Raw genomic sequence first — 25,816 nt, 5'->3', positions numbered from 1 at the left:
GGCTCTCTGCTCAGCAGGGAGCCTGCTTCCTCCTCTCTCTCTGCCTGCCTCTATGCCTACTTGTGAACTCTGTCTGTCAAATAAATAAATAAAATCTTTAAAAAACAACAACAACAAAAACCTCTGTAATAGTTCTCTTCCTGAGACAGGCTCTCTTTTCCAAAGTAAATTTAGGGAGTTGAGGGACGGCTGAGAGCTCCTCCTGCCCCACGGACACACCTGTGTCTGCCAGATTTTGATTACTTTTAACTCAAAATAATGTTGATGCCAAAGTGGCCCATCCTGGGTCAGCCTGCCCTTAGCACCTATAATACCTCGTATGATGAATGACTGCTGACCTGTTGTCCACAGGAAGACATATCTTACCTGTGTTAACTATGAATAAAGCTTCTTTTCCTTTCTCTCTCCCTAGTCAGTCATTTTGTGTCTTCATTCCTCCCTGCCTTTGGTGCTCTGCACTTTGTGGATCATTGTCCTCGAGAACTAGAGCCAGTTAGGGATTCTGGGAGCAGCTCCTCCTTTCAGATTCTCAGAGGTATCATTGCCTTTGTTCAGGCAACTTTCTTGTTGCTCTGTTAGAGTAGCTGTTTCCCCCTCAGCCCATGGCAGGCAACATCTAGAACCCAGCAGGATCCTTCAGGAGGGATGCTTCCTTGGTAATTCCTGGGCGAGCCATCTCTGTAATGTTATAGAATGGAAGTTACAGTTATCCCATGGGAATCAGTTCATTTAGACAAAGGAAGGCCTGCCCTGCTCTTTGAGCTCTAAGGATTAAGTGATGTGCTGAAGGTAGGAGTCCATGATAGATTTCCCAGAGCCTGAATGGCTTAGGTAGGTTTGCTGTAGAGAGAGATTGTGAAATTTACATTTGATAGTGGAGTGCACAGTGAGGTGAGTGGGATGGAAATTTAATAGCTTTCCATTTCCCAAGTTTGCTCTACGGTAACATTCTTAATTTCAAAAGGAAGGAGATGGACAGTAGTTAAAAAGCGTAATCTCTGGAAGCAAAGACTTTTTCGGTTGGAATCCCAACCCCACGATGTATTGTGTGATCTTGGGCCAGTCTCCTCTGTTGCCCAGTTTCCTCCTCAGTAAAATGGGGATCATGCTGGCATGTTCCTCGGAGGGTTGTCATGAGGATCAAGTGAAAGACATAAACACGGAGGGTGCTGGAGCAGCGCGTCCGGCTTGGCCTTGCGGGCTCAGTAAATGTCAGCTGGCATGCTTCTCTTTTTTCCTTTCTAAATTCCCTGGTGTGATACAATCCTGGTTAACATTTCAGCCCAACAGAGAATTTATAATACAAATCCTGACCAAAAAAGGTGTTTTAAATAGGAAATCTCAGCGGTATTTACTGGAGCTGGGATTTTCTTTGTTTTTTTTGGGTGATTAGTTTTGGAGGCCAGATATTTTCAGCACTTTTTTGCATGAATTTAATTTCCTTGTGTTCAGGTTATCAGCAAAAGAGGAGCAGGAGCGCCTGCTCTGTGTCACTTCCGACCTCCGCAAAGCAGTGGGGCCACCCCTGCCCGCCGCTCCTGCGGATCTTGTCAGTTTCCCCTCTGCACATCTCTTCCCGCCTTCCCACTTCTATCTTCCTTCCTTTCCTTAATTGTTGCAGGAAGGTGTTCTGTAGCGGTGGTGGTGACGATCTTTGTTGGTGGCAGGGGAGAGACTATTAATATGCAGTTCTTTTAGGTTGAAAATTCTTGAAGTTGCATGTTATGTAGTGAGGGAGAGCCATCATATATCAAAATCGCATGATTTTGTTAATTATAGTGTCCTTTCAGTATTTTTAAGTCCAGTAACTCACTAAGTTGCCTTCATGGATTTTGGCCAGTTAGGAAGATTTAAGGGCCATTTGTTTTAAGCATTGAGATCAATAAAGTATAGTATTTAATCTTATTGTATTTGTAACATTGGAGAATTGATACTGTTTATATGCCTTTGGTTTCTGGATTATGTAGTATTTAGTAAATTTCCATGGAATTTCATTTATCTCTGTAGTTGTGAAGGGAGAAGATAAAATTGGATATGAAACTTGCTGGAGTGTGTTTTGATTTCAAGTCTTCTGACCATCCCTGAATGGGTTGTTGCCACTGAATTCTCTCAGTTTACTTTATATGTGAGTCAGTCACTTAATTGGGTCCCCTGTGCCGAAAGGCTCTTTAGACTTGAGGTCTGTCTTTGGGAGAGTGGCCTTTTCTTGATTTGGAAAGAAGGCTGACGTCATCCATTTGGGATTATGGTGGGTGGTGGAGAGAACAGAACAGAATCTGGATCTTGGCATCGTCACGACTTCAGGGTTGCCAGATTTCAGGCAGAATTCAAACTTAACCAAAAACTACAAAAGCAAAGGAACTTTTGTTACGTAAAATAAACATGGGGCTTTCAAATATCAAAATGCCTCCTGTTTGGAAGATCCACATTTCCATGCCCTTTCTTTCACTGGATAAATTGGCCATCGGCTTTACTTGCAGAAATCCGACAAGAGCTGGGTGGGGCATGTCTTGTACATTGGCCACTTGCCATAGACATCTGCTTTGTTGTTTTCGGACAGGTGGGTGTTAACTACAGTCACTTGAGGAGAATGAGAAAGCAGCCTGTCCTCTGCATTCACAAAGGCCTTGGTGTTTCCATTTCCCCTTTGCCACAGTGGCCTAAGTAACACTGCCCAGTTGTGTTAGGGGTTAGATGGGGATTGCTTCTGCCTCCTTGTGTAATGACAAGTGCACGACAAGTGCCCAACAAGTGTGAATTTAGCTTTCTGTAGTAGCTGCTGCTAATTAAACATCTTTGCTCCCTGCCGTGTTCTTTGACAACATGGCTCTTCCTTCCCTCATGTTTATACTCTGAGGGGGTGGGGTGGGGTGTTGCCGTTGACCTTATTTATAGAGGCCCAGACAGTAGTAACTTCCCCAGAGTCCATGGCTTCTGGTGGCAGATCCAGGCATGGAGTTCCTGTCTCTGAAGCTCACATCTCTGTTCTTTCCCCGTTATTGCGCAGCTGCTGGTTCTCAGAAAATGTTTTCTCCAAGATCCTATTGGATGCCACTAATTAAATGACTACTGCTTAATTTAGAGCAGACAGAACTTAATGCTAGAAATATTTTCAGTGGCAGTAAATTACTTTCTAGGTGACTGAAAGGTGGGCACTCATTTCTGGGTGGTGATGGTTTTTTACCCTTATGTTGGTCTTCTGTCACAAGCTGTGGTAATCCTGTAGTCTGGTGGTGAGCCATTCAACTCCCTGATTACTTTAGATATAGTGGACATTAGGTTTTGACTGGAGATGTGCTACAAAGTGTTGCCGCTGTGCTTGTCAGTCTTCTTTGAGGACACAGGGTCCCCTGGGGGTGGAAGTTGATGGATCCATCTGCTGCATTGGCTGGTACTATAATTTATCCTCAAGGGGGAAAACAAGTAACTGCAGGAACTTGTTGAACGGCACATGGAATCTTTATGTCGGGTTTGATATTACAGAGCTGGCTTTGAAATAGATTTTGATTTTGGAATATGTAAAAATTGTCACGGGAATGAAAAAAAAAGAGGCCTCTGCCACACAGCGGTTACATCTGCTGTTTCCATCCGACATTGCACAGATTTCCTAAGTACTTCTGGGCGTTTCTGTAACAATTCTCTTTGTCCACATTTAAGACTCAGCATATTTCATGAAACCGAATGGTAACCCTGATTTGGTTTTGATGTGTCTGGTTTCCAGCAGGATGTTGATTGCTGACTGTTTGGTATGTTGGCCTAGGTTGTCCTGACGTTTCATGTGAGTTTGAAGAGGAAGGATATAGAGTCACGGGGAGCTGAGAGCAGCTGCCGCTGGTACCTTTGTTACATTTGTCTTTCTCTTGAAATTGCTATGGAAATGTAGAACTCCAGGGATTAGTTAAAGATAGAAAAATAAGGCACTCTCCCTCGCTTGACCACTCACGACAGGCCAGCTGGTCCCTGTGTAGGGGCGTGGGTGGGATCCGTGGCAGCATTGGGCTGGGGCTGATGAGAGGACGGGTGAGAAAGTCAGGGTCAACAGAGCTTAGGAGAGGGCTGGAAGTTAACTGTGTGAGACCTGGCCTGAACAGAAAGCAGGTGAACCTCGGAATCAAGGAAATCAAGACACAGTTAACAAGGGAGTCAGGTTCCCAGGTGCTCACAAACCAACATGCAATGCAGTCAGAAACCAGGGACAGCGTATAGTACAGGAGAGCAGAAGAGACTCAGACCAGTTAAAGAGTAAAGCTGCTTTAATCGTCGTTAAGAAAATAGCTTTTTAAAATTTCTTTATGATGGCCCGGGAATGGCTTCCAGGAATTTCTCACCGAGTTGCAGCTGGGATGGTGGAGCCAAAGGGCAGAGCAGTGCCGTTGTTGGAAAGTTGGGAAAAGAGAGACATTTGTCTACAGGACGGTTCTTCAATAGGTGGCATCATAAAAAAGAATTCAGTGTCTGCCTGTTATGTCCATGATTCTAGACATTAAGAAATGCGAGATTCAGTTTTTACGCTCCCGGGGCTTCTGAGTTAAGAAGACAGAGCATGGGCGTCCCGAAGCAAACCACAACGGAAGTAGATGTGTTGAGTAGCCCCGGGTGGCACTCCTCGAGAGCTCTCTTGGAGTTGGGGGGAGAGGGGTGACCTGGCTGGGCTGAGAGGGACAGTCCAGGAAACCCGGTGGAGGCCACAGGCCGCGTCTTTGAAGGGGCTGAGTTTGGAGTGGTAAGTGGGACTGGAGGTGAGGAAGCCGGAGGTGAGCCTCTCCCCCGCCTTCAGGTGCCGTTTCAGTCTTTGAGCTAGCTTCCTGATTTGTAAGATGGTTAAAAAATTCCTGCCTCTTCTGTTTGTATTAGGATGGTTGTGGAGATTAAATGAGATGATTCATTTGAGAAAGCCCTTTGTAAGTGACACAGTGGGTTCAAATTGCCATTAGTAGGGGAAAGCCTGTGGGACAACAGGCTTTGTTGTAATTCATTTATCACGTGTAAATGAGGTTGTACTCTTCCATCAGAAGTGGTCCATGAAGGTCACGATTGAATGTAAAGGGAAAAGGTCAAGGAACTGTTTTTAAGCAAGGTTAGTATACGCCTGAGATTTCACTTACAAACTTACAAAGCATAAGTAGTATTGAAAATTAAGGTTGAATGTATATCTGAAGTGTTTTACATTTTTGGTTAATAAAAAGAGGAAATCTATTTCAAGAGTAAGTTACTGAGCTATGAAAAAAAATAGAAGTCCATTTAGTAGCAAAATTACATGATGCCTCTCATTCTGCATTCTGAAACAAGACTATTTTTAGCATCTCTTTGAATCAGTGATGAATTCCAATTACAGGATTCAGTAATTAAAGCAGAGAAAAATATAACATCGTTTAGGCAAGAAAATCTCTCACTTGAATTGGATCTCTTTCAACTTTTAAGCTATTATGTTCAGGGACCTCCTCCGGATCATTGGTTTGTCATCTTTGTGGGGTCACAAGCAACAGGAAAAATGCCAGAACATCAGCCAAGGACACAGTGTCCCACTTTTAAGAAAGGAGGTTTAAAAATTCTGGGATTCTGGGATGTCTTAATGGGCAAGTGTGTTGTAGCTCTTATTTGCTAAATTCTGGAACAAATCTTCAGGGACCTCTTGGCCTTGCCCTGTTTTCCTGTTTTTCCTGTTGGTCAACTCACTCCCCAACTGGGACCACCACTGTCCCTCTGTCTCCTGCATCTGTTTTGCCTCCTCCGTTCTTTCTTGTGCTCTCAGGCTGTTTCTGAGTGTTGTGAATGAAACTGCCTAATGGTGCCAGTTGGTACCCCTCCACATTTGTATTTAGTGGTTGTAGATTGTTCCATAATGTTGCTAAAAAGCGTTTAAAAAACTTTGTCGAAGTCAGCAATCTTTTCTCAAGCTGAAAGCCTTATTTTATCTCAAGCAAGTTATTTATCTCTTTATGCCCCTTGCACAAAAGCTCATTAACCGTTTGGCTGAATCGAAATAAGTGTTCTGTTGACCCAGATTCTCCTGCTCTTTGCTCGGTTGAAGCTCAGCACTTAAAAGCACTTAAAGTGGTGACCCATGGGGGCCAATATGAGGTCACTGGACACACGCAAGTCCAACTTTCCAGGTTGAAGTAGGTCAGGAAGAGGCATTGTGATTTTTTTTTTTTTCTTACCTAGGCATTCAAGAAAATTCACTTATTTGGCAGATGTTTTCTGAGTGTGGGCTGTGTGCCAAGCACTGAGCTGGGTACTAGGAATTTATGAATGAAAATGAAAATGAAAAAAATTTTCATAGTGAAGAGTAGAGTAAGGAGTCAAAAGTGTTAGCACCCACAGGTGGCTGGCTGCCCAGGGCCAGACCTCTCTACCATAACCTCAAACAAACAAAAAAGCCTTACTGTTTGCGGCAGGCAGAAGCACCGTACAACTAGGTAATCCATTTTGCCTTTGAAAATGGATTCCATTAACTGTGAATTTCTGAACATTTTAACCTCTATATTTTTTGATCTCTTAGCCGCTCAGTGCATTGCTGTGATAATGAATAACTAGGCCAATTTAAGAATAGAATGAAATCTGAACTTCGATCGTCTTGGCTTTTTAGGATCCTGTTTGCTCATGTATTCACTGTTTGTTTCCTTCTGGACCAGGAGGTTGTTGTGAACGATTCTCCGCGAAGCCCTCAGGGTATAGAGGTAGATGCAGGCGACCCTCCCTGGCGGGTGGATGTGAGCGGGTGTGGAGGGGGACAGGTTGGAGTTAGTGGTGGTGGCAGAGAAGTAGTAAGTGGTAACAGCAGTGATGGGTGCTGTTTGTTGCTCACCCTGTGTAAGGCCCACGGTGCCCCATGGGATAGCTCACATAACTCCCCCAGTCTCATTTTTGTAGTTCAGGAAATGTAGGCTTACATCACCTGCTGGAGTGCTGGAGTGTCTAAGTGCAGTTCAGTTCCGGCTTGCGAGCCCACCGAACTGGGGCATTCGTTACTGCCCCTTTGGTTGGTGGGCACGGAGAAGGGGGGAAAGTGGCTCTTTGGGGAAACTGAGCAGTGCTTTGTGGTGAAAGGGACCCCGAGCCCGCTCGCGGAGAGGCCCAGAGAGCAGGGAGAGGCAGGTGCTCAGAAATGTGGAAGTGGACAGCTCAGGAGAAGCGGCAGAGGACGCCCCACAGAAGGGCAGCTTGGGGATCCTATTCCAGAGTGGTGGGACAGGGAGGAGTCTTTCCAGGGAAGACTGTGCCCAGCTTGGTGGCAGCGCCCAGAAGACAGAACCAGTGAAACAAACTGGCAGGCCTGTGGTGTCGACGGGCAGGGTGTGCTGCCTCCCTCAGGCCACATCTGGTATGTGTTGTTCTGAGCGGGGCACCTCCTGGAAGGACAGGTCGGAGAGCACCTGGGAAAGGCTGGAGGGACGGGGACATCGAACCCTGCCTTCAGATACTTGGATGTTTGCTGAGCTGAGGCTGTGGTAGGTTCTACTTGGTTTCAGTGGGCAGAACAGAGCGTTGGTTGGTTTGCAGTTAGAAAGATGTAAGCTTTCACTGAATAAAAAGAAAGCCTTATTTCAAATAGTATTTCTTAACAAGTGGGGTTCTAAACTCATAGCTCCCTCTCCCTGAACAGTGTCCAGGCAGGTGGGTCCAGGGAGAGCGAGGGTGGAGGAGAGCTCTGTGCTGCTTGGGGGCTGGATCTCAACCCCCTTCTAATCCTTGCCCGTGAGTTTCCATTAGCTTTCTGGAGACGGGCAGGCAGATGCACACCTTTTTTTTTTTTTTTTTAAAGATTTTATTTATTTATTTGACAGAGAGAGATCACAAGTAGGCAGAGACGCAGGCAGAGAGAGAGAGAGAGGAGGAAGCAGGCTCCCTGCTGAGCAGAGAGCCCGATGCGGGACTCGATCCCAGGACCCTGAGATCATGACCTGAGCCGAAGGCAGCGGCTTAACCCACTGAGCCACCCAGGCGCCCAGATGCACACTTTTCATTTCGTGAGCAAGCGCCGGACCTGGTGCACTTGATCCTGACTTCCTCAGGCTGTCCTAATAGTTAAGTGATGATACAGCACTTATCTTTATATTAACTCTGTATACTCTGTGCATCTCACAAGGTAGTAATCAGTCTCATGGTGTCACTTTGAGCCCCATGCGATTTGAAGTCTTTTCCCATTTATTGCAGTGGCCACTTACGTTGGGTCTCTTACCGCGTGCTGCCCGTGTCTCTGGCCACTTAGCACTTTCAGACTTGCTGTGTGGTGTCTTTCCAGGTATGGGCTCACCTTTGTCTGACTTCGGGTTGTATCTCTCACACACAGTAGGATAGTAAGTGTTTGAATGGACCGATGAGTGGTTGACATGACCCAGAACTTTATCTGGGCTATTCGATTCTTTGACCATTATTAGCCCAGAGGTGTGGACCAGCTGTGATCTCTGCAAAACTCATATCAGGAATTGATAATTTGTTCCTTGTATTTTACTAGGTAGTTACACAGTTCGTTAAGTTAAGGGGAAGAAAATATTATTTTATGATCCTTGTATTAAGGTCTGGGATAAGTACTTTTTAATGAACAGATTACCCAAAACCGGGAGAATTTTTCATTTGCACTCATAATTAATGTGATTTTATTAATTATTAAATACGTGAAAGTGAACCTGGCTGAGCGTGTGATACCTATAGGTGACCAGTGAACATCAGCTAGCTGCAGTTATTTCTGTTTTATTCACAGCAATATCCCTTCTGTGACTTGTTTCATATTTTTTGTATTTATTCACTCTTTCCCACCAGATAAAGCTTTCTGGAGGCCAAGACCTTGTCTTATTACTTAGTGTTTTGTTTTACCTTCTACAAAAGAACTCGCTCATACATTGAATTGAATTGTGGGGCCAGCTAAGTGTGTCTTTTCTGGCTCTGATTTCAGACACGTAGGGCTGATCCAGCCTTGGGAATTAGAACACACGTGTCAACCTGAGAGGCCAGGGAGGGAAAATGCCAGACTGCCGTTTCACTGTGTTGTCAGATGATTCTAGCTAAAACATTCTTATTAGGCATTCTGATGAGCTCTGTTTCTCTGAAGCTAACGGAGGCTGCGTTGGTTCGAAAGTGCCTAACAGTCTTGTAAATAGAACTTTATATGTGAACAGTTAAGAACAGTGACGATGTGGTCTCCTGGGGAAGGAGGGATTTAGAGTTTGACTCTGGTTAACAGGGTAGCCCTGGAAAGCAGGGCAGGGGAACAGCTCTCTGAAACAGCTTCTCTTTGCAGAGCTAGAATTGGGAAGCTGTAAGGGGATGGCAAGGACCAAAATAGTAAACAAAGCCTTATACAATCAGATTAGGATAACCTTGGCAGATTAACAGTGACTCATTTGGACACAACCTGTTCTCAGGTTAAACGTTTTCGTGTCCCAGAGTTATTTTTCTCACATTGACTTGGATGTTGTGGATAACTAAGATAAAGGGGCATATTACTGTGGACAACTTTATTATCATTGACCTTTTAAAATGCTCTGGAGAACAAAATTAGGTGTTTTGTGAGATTAAATTCAGTCATTCCTCTCAGCAGAGTGTAGTTGAATGTAAATTGAACATCAGCTGAACTCCTTAGAAGGTGAATAGATTTGTAATGACCGGAGCTCATCATAAAGCCATTTGGTCCTCATCCATAAATGTGTTTGGAAATAGGAAATAGAGAGTTACTTACCCTGGTTTGATTATTCTTGGTCTGTGATTATTCCTTGCAATAATGTCATGGTACCATTTTTTCTTTTCTTGCTTTTTACACTGAATAGCATAAGGAATTTTAATTTTAGCAGTATTTTAGGAATTAGGCTGAGGTCTGATGCCATCATATTGAAAGTAGTATTCAAAACTTGAAGGAGCAGGGATAAGTACCTCTTGGAAGGGAACTTTGTTTTATTTATTTATTTTTTAAGATTTTGTTTATTTGAGAGAGCGCAAAAGTGAGAGCACAAGCAAGGCAGAGGGAGAGGAAGAAGCAGACTTCCCACTAAGCAGGGAGCCCAATGCTGGACTCAGTCTCAGGACCATGGATCAGGACCTGAGCCAAAGGCAGATGCTTAACCGACTGAGCCACCTAGTGCCCCTGCATGGAATTTTAGGGGGAGGAGTCCTTACAGATCATCCAGGTTGTTCCTTTGTTCATTGGCTTGTTCATTCATCTATTCAGCAAATACCTGAGTGTTCATATACCTTTCTCTTGCTATTCCTTTCCCCAGATACTGATAATAACCCCTCAACTCAGTGTTTCAAGCCTGAATTGTTAAGAACTGCACTGTTCGGCGCAGTAGCTGTTAGTCATGTGTTGCTATTTAAATTAACATTCATTAAAATGAAATAAAATTAAAAATTCAGTTTCTCAGCCATACTAGCCACATTCCAAGTGCTCAGTCAAGTGCTCTGTGCAGCTGGAGGCTGCCATTTTGGATGGTGTTCATCTATAAGACCCATCCATCATTGCCAGACAGTACTCTGTCTTCTGAGAGACATTACTTATCATCCCAGCGACTTTATCACCCACCACCTATGTCTCTCAGGTTTGTTCCCTTTAAAAAATTCTCCCATCTTATTTTAGGTCATCATCATCTGTCCTCTGAATTAAGGCACCTATGTTACCAGGGCTGTGATGTCTTTCCTGCCACTTCCTCTCCTCAGTGTCTCTGCTCCCTCCCTTGTGGTCTCTTAATACTGTGTATACACTGAATACTAATTCCTTGTGTGTACGCTTTGCTTCTGGTGGACCAAGAGGTTGTGGCAGTTGTAGGACTGGGCTTTGATCTTCCAGGGTGGGGGGACGCACCATGCCTGACACATCACTACAATAAATAAGTGTTTATTGAGCAGCTAAAGAGCTGACTAGGTGGGGGGAGGAGGTTGTACTGGGTTGCATTCTGAAGCTAGGCACAGCAGGGATGCATGGAATCGAGAAGTAGGCCTTCATGCTGCGGGAGCATCATGGATGTGGGCCCGGTGGTAGGAAGTGACAGGGCAACCGTGCTCTTAGACCACGGCCACAGAGAAGCATTTTCAGCACCATCCATGGGACATAAATAGAATTTCAGTTCTGGTGTTGCATATAAATGTGTTTCCCTGACACCTCTAAGTAGAGGTGCTGGATTTCACACTTAATAACCTTTAACTGTAGCTTCAGAGGAGTTAAAGATATGCTCTACCCTGTAAAATTAAGCACCACATTCACAAAGTCTAGTTGATTCTTCCAGACTTTTATGGTTCCTGACTTAAGTAAGGCATGGGAGCAGCTGAGCAGGAAAGAAAAATGCACGTGTATGTGTCCAGAAGGGGGCTCATACAGAAGAGTGACCGCAGCCAGACAGACCGATCCTGACCCTGCTTCCTCCAGGCTCTGTCATCCTGGGCATATTACCTTCTGGTCCTTGGTCTCCTCACTTTTTGATGGAGATGGATATTATCTGCGTTGTGAGGATTAAGTTAGAATGTATGTGACATGTGAGCGCTGTGCTTAATCCTGAGTAAAGGTATTCACCAAGTTGATAGCTGTTACCAAATTAATAGTACATAGCATTTTAGGCAAGTGGAAAAACTCACAGTTGTATTTCCCAAAGGAAGAATTGACATGATTGCTAAACACAACTGGTCATCCTGAAAACATGCATGTCGGACCCTTTCCTTCACAGTTAGCTAGACAGACCATCTCTAACGTGAAATATATCGGGCTAGTTACTTTCAGAATCATGCAGATAAGGTGATCTGGCAGAGGTTAAAATTGGGCCCGGAGAATCAAAAACCTAGGGCTGATTCTCTCTCTGTGTTTGGAAATAAGGTGATCACTAATGCAAATTACTTAGGAAAAACTCACTTTTCTTTTACTGTGCATAATCAAGAGCGTGCTCTACAGCTGCTCCTAAGGAAGGGGAAGAAAATTATGTGCTGCTTTTAATTTTAAATAAGCAAACTCGTGGGACGTGTGTAGATTAGAGGATCATTGAATGATCTGTTTTTTCCCCTACTTTCAAAATGGTAGTGACAGTCTCAACTGTGTATGTTCTCATCCAACCGGCCTACGTATAATTCATGCATATCCAGAGAATCCGCTTCGGGAGACTCAGAGCTGCTTTCCCTTTCGGTAATTGTACACAGCTCCCTTCCTGTGCCTGCATGGCCTTTGCCTGGCCTCACTCCTCCCTGCTCCTTGTCCCCCGAGACTGTTGGATGTATCCCACTCCACCGCCTCGCTTTTGCTTTCACACAGCTACCTTATTGTATTATAATTACTGGCAGGCATTGGTCACCATCACAGGACTGTGAGTTCTCTGATGAGCAGGCAGTTTCTTACTTATTTTTGTGTCTGCATTGTTGCCTTACAATGGGGAGACTTACTCATACAAGATGCTTGGTCAACTTCTGCTGAATTAACGAGCGATAGTCACCAAATTTTTCTTCTGCGTATTCTTCCTAAGTGAACCATAACTCTGTTTGGGTAGGGAACTCTGTTATCCTTTCTGGTATGGCCTAGCTCCAGAGCATTTATAAACAATATCGGATTGCTCTAGAGTCTTGTTGTTATGAATATCTGTTATTCTGGAAGCAGTTTCTAGGGTAGATTCAGCAAGTATTAAATCTTCGATACTGCTTTATCTGCATACGTTCTATTAAGGTCTTTATAAAGGGATCACCGAGATTTTTATTGAATTTAAACAGATTTTTAAAAAAGATTTATTTGTTTATTTGGGGGGTGGTGTGGAATAGGGACAGAGGGAAAGAGTCATAAGTAGACTTTCTGGGGAGCCCAGAGCCTGATGCAGGGCTCGATTTCAAGACCCTGAGATCATGACCTGAGCCGAAACAAGGAGTCCACGCTTGACCAACTGTACCACCTGTATTTAAATTCAGGTGCCCCTGAATCTAATATTTTTGTGTGAAAAATTGATACAGAAGCTCTTGTCTGATAGAGTTCTTGTGTGAATCACCTATGTTCAGTTCATTGTGGGCAGTACTAAAACCTTAAATATATGTGTGTTGAATCTATGAACTGAGCTGTTCAGTTGAATATACCTGTAATATGCTTGGCTTTTTGTTTTTCTGCCCCTAAGCTATTTACTCTGATTTCTTGATGTTAATTTCAGAGCTCATTCCAGGATAGGGAGTTGGAATTATACAGGAATTCACATACCTTATTAGCTCCTTGCTTAAACTAATTAAAAAAACTAGTTCTGGGACTAGAACTCCCTTGATGAAATTGTTTAAATGTGAAATTTGAATTTAAGACTTTTATGAAGACTTGGATGCCTTTTACTTACTGTTATTTAATTTTTTTTTTCAGTTTTAATTTTGATTGCTGTACTATTGATATCTGAGCCAAAGTGGTGATGCTACCTGAGGGGAATTTCTGCAACCCGTAAATCAGCAGTTATACGGTAAGGATGTGTACCTCTTACCCTTAAAGCCAATTAATTTCCTTAACATTGTAGTTCAGAATTTTAATTTGAAATGGAATACTACAAAATAGTTTAATATTTCAAAATATTACATATTAATATATTTTAATCTATAAATATTAGAGTTTTAACTCCTACTCAACAGTTCAAGAATTTGAAAGAGAAAAAAATGTAACTTGATATATTCATTTCATATTATTTTTGTGTGAAAAACAAAAGTGGCTATATAGTTTATGACTTATTAAACTTGGGTCTCATTTTTCCTTCCTCATATTTTTCCCATTTACTTTTTATCCCTGGGTTTTAATTAGTTTTTTGTTACCTGATTTTTGTTAATAATGAATGGATATGAGCAGTCAAGATGATAAAACCTAAACCTCATTGTTTTTTACTACAGCTTACTCTGAACTGAGGTGGTGTTGACTGAAATGAGGTTTTGAATTATTTAGAGATTTAAATGATCTATATTAGCTCTATCTTCAAGGGATAATTCAAGAGTAATGAAACATGGCCAACCAGTAAGGCGAGTTACTCCTTTGAGCTTCATTTTCCATGTACAAAATGTTTATCATTTGTTTTATAGAGTTGTAAAAATCAAATGAGATGATCTATGTGAAATTGTCTTTTTCTTCCTTTCATTTATTAATTTTTTTTGGAAAGGTAGAAGGAAAATAAACAAGTCTGTTGATTTTGAGATGGGCTTTAGAGAGAACATAATGTTCTTAATATCCTTTAGAGGAAGGGATGCTGGAAGACTTGATCTTCAATTCTGTCTCACTTCATAGACAAATCATTTCATTAATTTACTATCAGAAATTTGAATTTTGTTTTCATACTTTTACTTTCCAGCTGACTTTTCAGGAATATATGTGTATTTCTTGACTGTAATGAAACTAAGCTAAAAATCATTATCAGATATCTTTGAAATCTCCATACATTTTGAAATTAAATATCACATTCTCAGAGTCCCATGGGTCAAACAGGAAGTCACAAGGGAAATTAGAAAATATTTTGAGTTGAATGAAAATGAAAGTACAACATATCCAAATTTATGGGATTCACCTAAAGCAGTACTTCCAGGGGGAATTTATAGTGTTGAATGCTTATAATAGGAAACAGAAGCTTTGAAACAATAATCTAAACCTTTTAGATTAGTAAATCTAAACCTTTACCTTAAGAAATTAGAAGGCAAAGAGCAAATTTAACCCAGAACAAGCAGAGAAGAAGTTACCAAAGATATGAGCAGAAATAATTGAAATAGAAAACAGAAAAACTGTAGGAAAAAAGATCTGTGAAACCAAAAGCTGTTTCTTTTTGAGATCAATAAAAATTGATCTACTTGTAGTTGTACTAATCAGGGAAAAAAAGAGAAGGCAAAAATTCCTAATATCAGAAAAGAGAGACCATCAATATAGATTCTACAAATGGAAGCTCAAGGGAATATTATGATAACTTAGATAAATGGACAGATTTCATCAAAGTCACAAGGTATTTATCTTGATTTCCATGCTTTCACTTTACAGGTAATTTTTCAGGAATATGTCTTTTTTTTTTTTAACCTTATTGAAACTAAGCTAGAAGTCGGTATCATATTATCTATGAAATCTCCAAATATTTTGAAATTAAATATCATATTCTAAAAATCCTTTTAGAAGGAATGGATAACATGCATAGCTCTTTATTCAAGAAATTGAATTTGTAGTTAACCCCTCTTTTCCCCCAAAAAACCCTCAAAGCCCAATTGGACTCACTGGTGAATTCTACCAACTTAACTAAGAAAGAAGTAAAGCCAATTATATACAAAATCTTCAGAAAATAGAAGGAATACTAATTTATTTTAGGATGCCATTATTACTCTGATATTAAAAAAAGAGGTATTTCTCAGAATACTAGCAACCTGAATAAGGTTTATATCAAAAGTATAATACATCATGCTAAAGTGCCATTGGTTCTTCTTTTGAAGATCATTATGTAATTCAATCATTATCAACAAACTACACAGAATTCTTCAAACTTGTATGATCATCTCACTAGGTGTAGAAAGAGCATTTGACAATAGTCCTAATTTATTCATGATAAAAACTCAGAAAAGTTGGAGCTTTCTCAACTTGATAAGAGGTATCTATGAAAGACCTACAGCGAGTAATTACAATTATTGGTGAAAGACTTAATGTTTTTGCCTCACATTGGAAATAAGGAAGGATGGTCACTTACTGTTCTTACTCAGAATTATCCTAGTCAGTGCAATAAAGCAAAAAGAGATAAAATGCATATAGATACAGAAAGAAGAAAAATTAAAGTCCATGGCAAGGGACCTGAGAAATGAGCTTTTAGCCTTATAGTCTCTGTAATATAGGGAAGGAGACAGTGGGGGTGGGAATAAATATTGAATGCCTGTAGACAGTATCTACATTTTGGTTTCTGTGGTTATGATCTGAAAGTCATAAGAGCAAGGCCACATTTATATGACTTGTTGGTTTAAGTTACTGTTTTCTCTAAAGTTAAAAGTCAGCATAATCTGATGGGAGAGTCTCAGTTCAGCATTTCTTCTTTCTTCTGATATAACCAGAAAGCTTTGTGTGGAACTTAAAAGTTATGCATTGGTTTAAACTTCATTAAATAGCTCTTAGTTTTTGATTTAAAGAAGAGGCTATTTGAAACAATGCTAAGATTTTTTTAAAATTCTAAGGCAGGGTAAAAAATTACTTGGTAAATCTATTATAACTATCATATATCTTTGGATGAGTTAAAATTACTTCATATGCTTGTTGTCTGTATCTTAGAATACATTGACACGTTTTGTATAATAATGTAAGCCACATATTATGGCCGTTGATTTGTGTTAAGTAATTTCCACATACGTATTTTTATGATTTTTGGCAAGTAAGGATTGAGGAAACCCTGAGTCCTTGTCCTAACTGCCTAGAATAGTTGGATGGCAAGACAGTGCATCTCCAGATGGTGTTACTGGAATCATTCCTAAGTCTCTTGCAGTCATATAGTGTTTCAGCCTCAGTGGAATGGCTTACAGATGTAAACAAATACATAGTTTACACTTGATCATAGCCAAAAGGCCAAGAAGCAATAACAAATGTATGGTTTAATAGTTGTGTGCATTCCCATTTTAATTGCAGTTGACCCTTGAAACAGTGAAGCGGTTAGGGACGCTGACCCCCACACAGTCAAATCCACTTACAGCGTTTGGCTCCCCCAAACTTAACTACTGAGAGCCTTGACTAGAAGCCTTACCAATAATATAAACAGTCAATTAACATGTATTTTTTATATTATGTGTATGTATACTGTATTCTTTTTTTTTTAATTAATTTTTTATTTTTTATAAACATATATTTTTATCCCCAGGGGTACAGGTCTGTGAATCACCAGGTTTATACACTTCACAGCACTCACCAAAGCACATACCCTCCCCAATGTCCATAATCCCACCCCCTTCTCCCAAACCCCCTCCCCCCAGCAACCCTCAGTTTGTTTTGTGAGATTAAGAGTCACTTATGGTTTGTCTCCCTCCCAATCCCATCTTGTTTCATTTATTCTTCTCCTACCCACTTAAGCCCCCATGTTGCATCTCCACTTCCTCATATCAGGGAGATCATATGATAGTTGTCTTTCTCTGCTTGACTTATTTCGCTAAGCATGATACGCTCTAGTTCCATCCATGTTAGCACTCTGGACTCTGTATACTGTATTCTTATAGTAAATTGGAGAAAAGATGTTACTAGGAAAATCATAAGGAAAAGAAAATCCATTTACAATACTGTACTGTAGTAATCGAAAAAAATCCACTTACAAGTGGACCTGTGCAGTTCGAACCCATATAGTTCCAGGGTTAGCTGTGCGTGTTATCGACCATATCAGTTGGTGCTAGTTACTAGGTATGGCAGAGTAGTGGTACAGTAGAGGGGATGTAAGTTTAGGAGTTAATAGAAAATCTTGGGTTCAAATGCTAAAAACATACAGGCTTAAGCTCTTGAGCAAAATCACTTAAATCCTTGATCCTCCTTTCCCTCATCTAAAAGGAGGATAATCTTGACAAGTTGCTGAAAACGTTAAAAAAAATACTCAGAGCTTCTAGCAGACAGTGGGTGCTCAAATGGTGATGCTAAAAGAGGGTCTTAGTTGCAGAAATGTTATACGACTTTGATATCTGACCCAGCTGGTTTTGAATTGGGTTGGAGGAATTAATGTTTTTAAAATACCTCTACTGCACAAAGCAATCTACAGATTCAGGGGAAACCCTATCAAGATTCCAAGTGTATTTTTCACAGAAAAAGAACCTAATTTTAAAATTTGTGTGGAACCACAAAAGATCCTGTCTGGATAGCCAAAGCAATCCTGAGAAAGAACAAAGCCAGAGGCATCGTGCTCCCCGATTTCAATCTATATTACCAAGCTACAGTAATCAAAACTATAAAAGCAGACACATAGATCAGTGGACAGAATAGAGACCAGAAATACATCCAGCATATATGGTCAATATATGATAGAGCAGCCAAGAATATACAATGACACAGTCTCTTCAATAAATGGTGTGAGGAAAACTGGACAGCTACATGCAAAAGAATGAAACTGGACCACTACCTCTACAGCATACACAAAAATTAACTAAAAATGGACTAAAAATGGACTAAAGACTTGAATGTAAGATGGATCCATAAGAGTTCTATAAGAAAGTATAAGTGGTCTGGGCAATTATTTTTTGGATCTGAATTCCAAAAGCAAGGGCAACAAAAGCAAAAAAAAAAAAAAAAAAAAAAAAAAAAGAAAGGAACTACATCAAACTAAAAAGCTTCTGCACAGCAAAGGAAATCATCAGCAAAATGAAAAGGCAAACTACTGAGGGGAAGAAAATATTTGCAACTCATATCTCTGATAAGAGGTTAATATCCAAGATATATAAAAAGCTCATACAACTCAATAGCAAGAAAAATATTAAAAAGGAGGCAGAAAATTTGAATAAATATTTTTTTCAAAGAAGACATTGGATGGGCAGCAGGTACATGAAAAGATGCTCAATATCACTGGTCATCAGGGAAATGCAGATCAAAACCACAGTGAGATATCCCTTCACACATATTAGAATGGCTGTTATCAAAAAGACAATACATGTTGGTGACAATATAGAAGAGAAGGAACCCTGATGCCCTGTTGGTGGGAATGTAAATTGGGGTGACCAGTGTGGAAAACAGTCTGGAGGTTCCTTGAAAAGCTACAAGTAGAACTGCCTTATGATTCAGCAGTTTCACTTCTGGATATTTATCCATTGAAAACGAAAATTTGAAAAGATATCTGTACCCCTGTCTTCATTGCAGCATTATTTTCAATAGACATCTAGTCTATCTAATACAAACAGCTGAAGTGTCCATCAACGGATGAATGAATAAAGAAGATCTGGTGTGTGGAAACCGTATAATGGAATACTATTCAACCATAAAAAAGAATAAAATCTTGCCATTTGAGGAAACCTGGATGGAACTTAAGGAGATTATGCTAAGTGAAATAAATCAAAGACAAATGCTGTATGATTTCACTTATATGAAGAATTAAAAAACAAAAACAAAAAACCAAGGTTATAGATGTGGAGAACAGATTGATGGGTGCCAGAGGCAGAGAGTCGAAGGCGGGAGAAATGGGTGAAGGGTTTAGAAGCTACAGACTTCCAAATAAGTCCTGGGATGTCATGCACAGCATGGCAACTCTAGTTAGTAATATTGTATTGCATACTCAAAAATTGTCAAAACAGAGTAAATCTTAAAAGTCCCCATTACAAGAAAAAAAGTTGTTGTCAATACATGTGGTAGTGATCATTTTTATATACAAACTTCAAAGCACTATGTTGTGCACCTGCAGCTAACACAGTTGACCCTTGAACAGCACAGAGTTGGGGTGCCAACACACACACAGTTGAAAATCTGCGTATAACTTCTGACTGTTGAAAAGCTTTACTAATAGCCTTTTGTTGACTGGAAGCCTTACTGATAACATAAGCAGTTGATTAACATCTACTTTGTATGTCATATTTATCAGAAATTGTATTCTTACAATAAAGTAAGTGAGAGAAATGTCAGTGTCACTAGGAAAATCATAAGGAGAGAATACGTTTACAGTACTGTATCATATTTAAATAAAAAAAACCACAAACAAAAATAAAAACCACGTATAAATGGACCTGTGCAGTTCAAACTCTTGTTGTCCGAGGGTCAACTATATAGTTTTAAACCTCAATTTAAAAAAAAAAAATTGGGGCGCCTGGGTGGCTCAGTGGGTTGAGCCGCTGCCTTCGGCTCAGGTCATGATCCCAGGGACCTGGGATCGAGTCCCGCATCGGGCTCTCTGCTCAGCAGGGAGCCTGCTTCCTCCTCTCTCTCTGCCTGCCTCTCTGCCTACTTGTGATCTCTGTCTGTTAAATAAATAAATAAAATCTTTAAAAAAAAAAAAAAATTGGCATCTGACAGAAATCAGTTTTGAATTTAAGTTCTTTTGTATTTTACTAGTGCTGTCCCCTGGGATAAGTTACTTTTTGAGCCCTGACCTCGTTAGCTGTTAAGTGGGTACCATTAAGTTGTAGCATGTAGGACATAGGTGACGGACTATATATATAAATGCTTCTGTATACAAATGTTCCCATTCATCATCTGTAACTGGTCCACTACCGTCAGCTTTATGATTTGGGTTCTTTGGTCGATTTTTTATAAAGTTACCTAGAAACCTTGCCTGATCCTTTGGATGGCGCTCATGATTTACTTGCTGGAATACGTTCAGAAGAACGGAGTTGATAGGATGCCAGACTTGAAGTTTTGAGACCAAGGACGTAGGTTGCAAATTTGAGAAATTATACTCTTTCTTATTTCTCTTCCTGCTTGCATGGCCTAAACAATTGGGAATAGTTAACTAAAATAGCCATTTATTTGATCTTAACGTTCTTTGGTGAGTGCAGTTTCTTGTTGCCAAAAACATTGCCATCAGAATGCTTTTTGTTTCGAAAAACACTGAAATTCAGTTTAGTAGCACGTATGCTAGGGAAACAGTTGCTAGATTTCACAGCTTTATTGTTATTTTAATTTTATTGCTTTTTAATTGTGTTCTTTCATGTGAAATTACCAACATTTGGCTGTTTTTACCAACAAAAATGGTAATTTCATATGGTTCAACTGGGTATTTTGGTGATAATATTTTTGTCACACGCTTGGCAAATTGTCTAATTTTGTATCTTATAGTTTGCTGTTTCCTCTAAGAACTTAACGAGTTTTAATGCATTTTGGGTTTTGTAAATTTGTTTGGTGAATGTCATCTCAAATGATGTGAATGAGTAAGGTAGAGAAAAATAGGTCATAATTCTTAACAGAAAGAGGAGGTGATGACTGATTTTTGAGAAAACTTTTAATTTACGGCTAACTGGATAATTTGGAAACAAAAACTAGAGCTTTTAAAGCCTTAAACCTCATAGGTGATATCAGGTAAATTCTGAGTACCTAAAAATTATTTCTGAATTTTTAAGGTTCTTTGAGATCAGCATTTTTCTGAAAGTTGTGTCTCTAGCACGTGTTAAAATGTTGATGTTTTTAGGTTCTGAGTGTTTACTGTTGTATTTTATGTTATAAAAACAATGCCTTTTAGCTTAATTTAACATTCTATTTGTAAAATGTATATAGTTCTTCTGTTTATTATTACCTTGAATGAGGAGCTGACGATTTGAGTTTTGTTTAAAAGGGCATTAATTTAATAAATACTTCATGTGGATTAGAAGTAATAATATTTTGGTAAACTGTGTAGGAGCTTTTCATGTTCATCACAATGTGGTACTGGTTAATGGCTTTTCTTGCTGTCCAACTAAGGCGAAAAGGGATGTAGTTCAATTCTTTTTTATTTGTCAAAGAAGCATTTATTTGTTTCCTAGGAGTAATATGTAGTGGCTTCCTTGCACTTGGTGGTGTTCTGTGGGTCTGCAAGTGGGCTTTCTCCTGGGAGCCCTGTCAGGCAAGCAGGCGGGGGTGATGGCTGCTGCAAGGACTAGGGTTTAGTGGGACTTAATGGCTCCCCCAGGCCTCATATCTTTAGGAATGAGGGTTTCTGCTTACTGCTTCCCTGCAGGGCTGGAGAGTTGAGCCGCTTGAAGACTGTTTCTGGTGACACACTCCCTGATGAGGTTGGCGGGTTCAGAGCCCTCTGGGTGAGGGGATTGTGTAGGTGGAAAACTTGCCTTAGGGAACTGAGCTCATTGCTGCTTATGATGCCACAAACTGGCCCTTTGTAAATACTCTTGGAGCAGTGGCCTGTCTCTGTGCTAAATTTCTCTTGTGTGTCTGTCTCTTCCGTGGTGATACTCAGTCCTGTGTCTGCGGCTCACAATGGAGTCATCTTAGCTTGGCCATCATTTTAGAACTAAGTGGTAAAGAAATGTCCGGGGATCTCCTAGTTAATTTTCTGTCCTCCTTTCGTATCCATCTCCACTGATCCATTTTTGGAAGTTTTATGGAGCCATAATTGACATAAAGTAAACTGTGACTATTCGAAATGTACAGTCTCGTAAGTTCTGGCATGTGCGCACACTCCTGACATCACCATCAACAAGAAAGTGAGTGTGCCGTTACCCACAGAAGTTTCCTTGTGGCCCTTTTCATCCCTCCTTCCGGTCAGCTCCCCACCTCCAGAGCCACCACTGATCTGCTTTTTGTCTCTGTAGATTAGTTTGCATTTCCTGGAATGTTACTGTAAAGAAAGAACACTCTGTGATGTGTCTCCTGTACACTAAATTCTTCACGCAACACTTCTTCTTTCCTGACACCAAATGTGTGGGTTTTCCACACATCAGGCAATTTGACACCAGCTGGGTGTCCTGCAGTTTAACTCAGTTCTGACATTTATCTCCCTGGAGACAGCATCAGATCTCACAAGTTAAGAGTTCTGTCCCATTGCACTGCCCCCTCCCACACAACCTGCCCAACTTCATTCTTAAGCCCAGACTGTTCCCTCCACTTCCAACTGGCTCTAAATTGGGCATTCCCATGACCCCCTTCTTGGGGTTTATTAATTAGCCTGAGTGGCTTACAGAACTCAGGACACCAGTTTGCTTACTAGATTCCTAGTTTATTACAAAATAATTTGAAGGATACGGTTGAATAGCTAGAGGTCTGGCAGAACACATGAGCTTCTGTCCCCATGGCGTTTGAGATACGCCACTCTCCCAACATAGCAATGCATTCTGGCTCACCAACCTGGAAGCTCTGTCCTTTTGGGTTTTTATGGAGGCTTTATTATATAGGTTGATTGATTAAATCATTGACCCATGGTGTGCTTGAACTCAATCAAGTCCATCCCTTTTCCCCAAAGTTGGGGGTGGGTGGGACTGAAAGTTCCAGCCCTCTGATCACATGGTAGGTTCCCCTGGCAACCAGCCCCCCATCCTTAGTGGCTTTCCTGAAGTCACTTCAGTAATATACTCAGGTGAGGTGGAGAGGGATTTATTACAAATATGAAAATCATAGCTCTTATCACTTAGGAAATTTCAAGGATTTTAGGAGCTCTGTGCCAGAAATGGGGATGAAAACCAAATACATATTTCTTACTATAAATCACAATATTACAGTTATGTAAAAGGAATATACTTTTTATTCAGTATATACTCTTTTTATGGTCTGTTCTTTATGCAGCATAATTATCTTGAGATTCATTCATGTTGTTACATGTATCAATAATTCATACCATGTTATTGCTGATGAGCTGAGTTTATCTAGTCACCTTCGGTGGGTTTGGGGATTGTTTCTAATTTTGGCTTCTTTTGAGCTGCTATCAGTAAAGTTGTATGAATATTCATGTGGGCATGTGCTTTTATTTTTTTTTGCATAAATACCTGGGAGTGGAATGGCTGGATCATACGGTGAGTGTGTTTAACTTTTTAGGGCACTGCCACACTGTTTTCACAAGTGATTGTGTTAGTTTCCATTTTCTTCAGCAGGGCGTGAGCGTTCCAGTTGTTCCACATCCCTACCAGCACCTGGTGTGGTCGGTCTTTCTAAGGCTGGCCACTCTCTTAGGAGTGTGGTTGCACCTCACTGTGGTTTTCATTCGCCCGCCTTCATGATGAATGCCGTTGAGTTTCTTTCAGTTCATCCTCTGCAGAATGTCTGTTCAAAACGTTTGCACGTATATTTAATTGAGTAGTTTGCTTTATTATTGAGTTTTGAGAGTTCTTTATGTATTCTGCATATAAGGCCTTTAGTAGATGTGTGATTTTTACTTCTGTCCATTTTATTAGCAATTTTTCCCCTTTTATTCCAGAATGTAACTTTGGGGAATGATGTGTGATTCATTTATATTCTTATTTTTGGCACTTTCCCCTGTCAAGTGACACATGAACTCCTTGGCATCCTCTTCACTTTTCCCCTACCTTTTCTTCCCCATTATGTCAATGTATTTGGTCTGTGTTCTCTTTCCTTAGGACCAGCTTCTCAACCAGCTGTACCAGAGTTAATCCCTTCCAGCGTGTAGTCCTCTCTTCAGGGCAGAAATGATTTTTAATTATTATTGAATGTGTTTGTTGACTCTAGGATGGTCAGTGCATTGTTTCTTGAGTCTGGAGATCTCCCATTCTAGTGTTGATTAGTGTTGAGTTGGCCTGGCCTCAAGTACCCCAGACTCCTTGTCAGAAGCCAGAGCAGGAGTTCAGAATCAAAGATGGAAACCCTGGAGACAGACTTACCAATATCCCCTAGTTACTAAATGTTGTTTATTTTTAATTTAATTCACTGTGCTTACTGTGTGATTTCAGTTTTTTTGGAATTCATTCACTTTTTTTGGTGTTACTTAGTTCATGGCCAAAGTTTTCATATATGTTTATAAAGAATACATTCTTGTATTGTTATGTACAGATTTTTAAAGTGCTGTCAGTTAAAATTTGTTAATTATATAGTTCAAAATATGAATTCTTTTGATTTCTGAAATATGTTGGCATCATGTACAAAAAAAGATAATAAAAATTCTCAATATGAAACATGTATTTGCCTTCATTTATTTTATTGCTTTTCACTTGAGTTTCTCTCATGTCTTATAGTAATATTGCTGTTCTTGTCCCCTTTTTGTTGTTAGCATTGGCCTGGTATGTATTTGCAGGCAAAATTTTCCACCTTCTTTCTTATTTTGTTTTGGATATGCTCTTCAGCTTTTTAAAAAAAGTTTGTGTGTTGCCTTTTTGTTTGTTTTTTTGTTAACAGTGATTCATGTACAGGTTTGAACTGCATGCGTCCACTTCTGTGTGAATTTTTTTTTTTATATCCTACAGTACTTTAAATGTATTTTCTCTTCCTTATGTCTTTCTTAATCTTTACTTTTCTCTAGCTTACTTTATTGTAAGAATACAGTTTATAATTCATATACAAAGTATGTTAGTTGACTTTGCATTACTGGTAAGGCTTCTGGTCAACAGTAGACTGTTAGCCATTCAATTTTTGGGGAGTCCAAAGTTGTATGTGGATTTCTGACAGCGCAGGGGGGTGAGAGGAGCCCCTAACCCTCATGTTGCCAAAGGCTATATGTAGTGGGTAAAAAGAGTGATGCCGGGTCCATACTGCCTGCTTTTGAATTTAGGCTCCCCCACTAACTGTTATGAGGTTGTTGGTCAAGTCTACCTAACTCTCAGTGCTTTAGTTTCTTCTCTGCCACAGGGAAGTATTAATAAATAGTTTCTACCTCAGTTTGTAAGAATTAAATGAATTAGTGTATTTAAAACACATAATAATGCCTGGCACATTATGTAAGTCTGAGCCACTATATTAACAGATGAGTTCATCAATGAACATTCATTAAAATTATGCAGAAGACCACTATTAGTGCTTTTTATTTCATTAACATTTTTTAAAATCCATTTCCTGCCCACTGCTGAGTTTATTCAGTTTTTTCCATAATAGTTTTTTATTGATACACCAAGTATTTTTTACTTGTTTGCACTGAATTAAAACAATAATTAAGCATACAATACCTGAATATTTCTCTTTTTTTGAGAACTTGGAACCCATTTGAGATTAAAGTGCTCTTTGACTCTCATGTCCATCCATCCCCCTTAGAGGTAATCACTGTTATGAACTTGGGATGTTTTCTTCTAGACCTTTGATAGGCCTATCAAAAGGAGATATGTAGTCACTTTGCACAAATGCTGTAGTGTTATTGTGAACCTTGCTTTTTTCATTTATCATTGTATTTTCGAGTTCACTCCATATATATTTACCTTGTTGCTTTTGACAGCTACCTTTCCCTCTCGTAGTCATTTCCAGTTTTTCACTATGGCAGTGATGTAGTGAACATTATTGTACATGAATCCCTGTGCACAAGTGAGAGTATTTCTCTCAAAAGAATAAGAAGCAGAAATGGGAGGTCAAGGATATGATATTCTT

At 40.1% G+C, this 25,816-nt stretch overlaps 1 protein-coding gene across 2 annotated transcripts in view; it reads left to right on the top strand.

The window, feature by feature from the left end:
- Positions 1-25,816, top strand: part of WASF3 (WASP family member 3) — a 128,935-nt gene that overhangs the window by 43,919 nt on the left and 59,200 nt on the right. For both annotated transcript variants that reach the window (XM_059144113.1, XM_059144112.1), the window contains exon 2: positions 13,298-13,391. The gene's annotated coding sequence lies outside the window, so the exon portion shown is untranslated. The remainder of the gene's footprint in view (positions 1-13,297; positions 13,392-25,816) is intronic.

This window comes from Mustela lutreola, chromosome 13, assembly GCF_030435805.1.
Source record: "Mustela lutreola isolate mMusLut2 chromosome 13, mMusLut2.pri, whole genome shotgun sequence".
NCBI classification, from domain to species: domain Eukaryota; kingdom Metazoa; phylum Chordata; class Mammalia; order Carnivora; family Mustelidae; genus Mustela; species Mustela lutreola.
This window is presented reverse-complemented; position numbering and strand designations above follow the sequence as displayed.